Genomic DNA, 3,632 nt, shown 5'->3' with positions numbered 1-3,632 from the left:
TTGCTAATTGTTCTTGTTATATATATTTTTTGGTTTCTTAAAGAAATTGTTATTGTTAATTGTTGTTCCATCTTAATTTCTTGATTTTGTTTACTTGATTGTTTTGTTATGTTAGTTATTTTGTAATGTTTTGTTAAATTCATCTCAATTTCTTGTTACTTTATCTTAAAATAAAACTAGTTCGTCATATGTTAATCGTCTCATATGCTCAAACTAATTGTCAAGAAGTAAATCATATAAAATTTTAGTATAATTTGCTATTCGCTTTAATAGAAACAATAAAAGATTAACAGAAAGTAAATTGTATGGTGTTGGGTCTGAGCCAACTTATGTCTTCTCCCTATGATTTACGAAAACAAAATACGATAAACTAACTTGTAGACCGTTCGAGAGCATAACGGTTGTAAATCAAACATATCATTTACCTATTCTTAACAAATAGCATGCAAGTCCAACATCTGCCACAATAATGGCAGCCAAAACTAATAGTTGTTTATCATATAATACAATCAATATCATCGATTAAACCACTAAAATTTGCAATCAAATCTCGATATGTTTAAGGAATGAGTAATTAAAAATAAATGAAAAACTAAACTAACCCAAACCTATATCAAAACCAAAACAACCAAAATAAAAAAAAAAACTTAGGAACAAGAAAGAGAACCCCAAAATAGAAATAAAACTAAAAAATAGAGAAAAAGGAAGAAACGGCGAAGCCGAAAAGGAGAAGAAAAACGAGAGGAGAAAAAAGCGAATCCCTCGGAACCCTAAAAAAGTACTTTAGATTAAAATATGAATATTTTCAAAACCGCCATTCAACTTGCTTCTTTTCTATCAAGCACCCCTTCGGAATTCTTTTATTCTTTTATTTAATCCTTTAATATATAAACTTTTTGCGGTCATTCTTGAATTGGTCTATGGCATTATTGTTGATCAATGCTCAAAAGGTTATCATCATCCATGTGTATGTTCAATGCAAAATACTTGTCAAAACTGACGAAAACCACAAAAACACCAAACTAATATCATCAACGATAATCATACTAAAATTAACTAAATTCAAATAAAATATACATGTAAAACATAAACTAGACGAAAATACATAGTTAAACTACTATGAGTCATGGGCAAAAATGCATATAACACCATTCATTATCAAAGAATGATACAAAGGAAAGAAGTCAAAACATGGAGGGACTATGAATTGGGTTTCCCAATTAATATGTATCATGTAATTTGTCATAGGTTTCTTTTAACTCATCCCAAACCTTCGAGGTCTTTTTGGAGAACACTTGTCCTAAAAAGAGGTCCTCAGTCATGGAACTCAAGATCCAAGAGAGGACAACGGAATTATAACGATCCCATTGCCTTTCAAAAATCGGATCATTTATAGGTCGAGGACATGAACCATCAATAAAACCAACCTTGTTTTTAGTTTCTAATGCCAAAATCATGGCACAAGCCCACACTTTGTAATTATCAGTGTCATTCAATTTAACAGTTAATAAAAGCATTCCACTGGTGTCACTTGGTTGAAGGTACAATGGATCTCCAAAGTCCAAGTTAGTAACCTTAGACTCTAATGACCTACTTGCGTCAACCTCAGAACCAGACATATCACATAAAAGGAGATTGAATAGATGAAAGCAGGATTTGTAAAACACTCGAGGTGCTAGGTCAAGCAAAATGCTCAGTTCCAAACAAACCAAAACTAACCAGAAACTAAACCATAGATAGCACAGAAGGATAAAGACAAACAACACAAATAAGCCAAACCACCACGCAGATAATACAAGAAGCAGAGAAGGGAAGGAGACAACCTGCAAGCGTGAATATAACCACCTGCCTTTAACAGAAGGTTAAAGACAATACATAGTAAGCACAGGGAATATGTCAAGAAAAACCTGAACATAGGCAAGCAAACAAGAGCACAACAACAACACTAAGAAAAGTAGGAAAGGAAGCAGATTCAACAGATTTGCAAGGCCTAACCCTCAACTACACATATATTTGGAATAAGCATTCAGAAAGAAAGAGAACAAGGCAGATAAGCATGAACTTACACAACATGAGTATTTTAGCCTCAACGGATATCAAAATCTAAAAGATCTTGAAACACGAGCTTGTCTAGCTAAGCATGTACTCAACAGAAAGGACAAAAACTTATTCCAAGAAGAGTGAACAAGACGATCTAAACAGATCTCCTGGGAACACTCGATTGGTAGAGAAGAAAAACAAAAGGCCAACTATTCCAAAAAACCAGATCTAAACAGTACAAATATTCCAAAATAAGTGGACCACGAAGATCTAAACAGAACTTCAAGGGACACTCGTTTGGAAAAACGCAAACCAAAAGGCATAGAAAGGTCTAAACGATCTGATAGAACAACGAAACCAAAAGAAAATACGAGGATTTAAACATAAGCAACAATAGATGTACCAAAAGGGCGTGAATTAAGAGGATCTAAATAGATCTTCTAGAGACACTCGTTTGGATTAAAGGAAATGGACACAAACTTATGAAAGAATATTAGAGAAAGAGTATTTCGGTTGTGATTGGAAAACCAAGATTTCAATCAGACCTTTAAGATCCAACTCATTTATCCGAGCATTTACTCAAAACACAAAAGAACAATAACAACAATGTTCCAAAAAAAAACGAGAACCAGGAGGATCTAAACAGATCTTCTAGAGTTACTCATTTGGTTAAAATCAACACAAAGAAACCTTAACAGATTCAACAACAAGAACAAGAACAACAATGTTCCAAAAAAACGAGAACCAGGAAGATCTAAACAGATCTTCTAGAGTTACTCATTTGGTTAAGATCAACACAAAGAAACCTTAACAGATTCAACAACAAGATTAAAGGAACAAGAGTATTTCGGCTACAAATGGAAAAACAAGATCTCACAGACCTTTAGAATCCAACACGTTTATCCGAGCATTTACTCGAGTAAAAGATTAATAACCAAAGAAAACAACATAAGAGAACATACCTAGGCGAGAGACGAGGCATGCAACAGATCCACTCTCGGAACAAGATCAGAATCACAAATAGTGCTCTGATACCATGTTCAAACGATATACCAATGTATTTCAACGATTATAGAATACAAATAATTACAAATACAACAAAATATTAGATCTAAACAATGAAGAGTTAAGAAACCCTAGATCTAACTAAAAGAAGCTATAACAACTAAGAGAGAATAGCTCTAGAAAAGAGAGAGAGAGAGAGAGAGAGTAAATAATGGAAAAATAGATTGTGATAATGAGAAACCCTGTTACAAATCCTTTATATATGAATTGGAAATTGACAGAAATGGTCCTCTGAGAATATGACTTCTTGCTCCGCTAACCTTCCATTTTTCCAATGTATAAGGCGCGAGCCTTGAACAGTAAACAACTATCTTTCATCTTTTGTCAATATCAACCCCTTACAAATAAAAGAAATATAAAAGTTAAGATTGTAAAAGACTTTAGTTATTTTAACAAGATACTTGATGGAACAAAACAACATTTTGAAATTAGTCGATGGAGCATTTTGGTAACTTACACTAAATTATAATCTATAAATGGAGAGAATCCCTTGCCTCTTACCTTTGTCAATACTATTTTCTCTTTTC

The sequence above is a fragment of the Cynara cardunculus genome, assembly GCF_001531365.2.
Source record: "Cynara cardunculus var. scolymus isolate 2C chromosome LG 13, CcrdV1, whole genome shotgun sequence".
Lineage (NCBI taxonomy): Eukaryota > Viridiplantae > Streptophyta > Magnoliopsida > Asterales > Asteraceae > Cynara > Cynara cardunculus.
Note: the sequence above shows the minus strand (reverse complement) of the source record.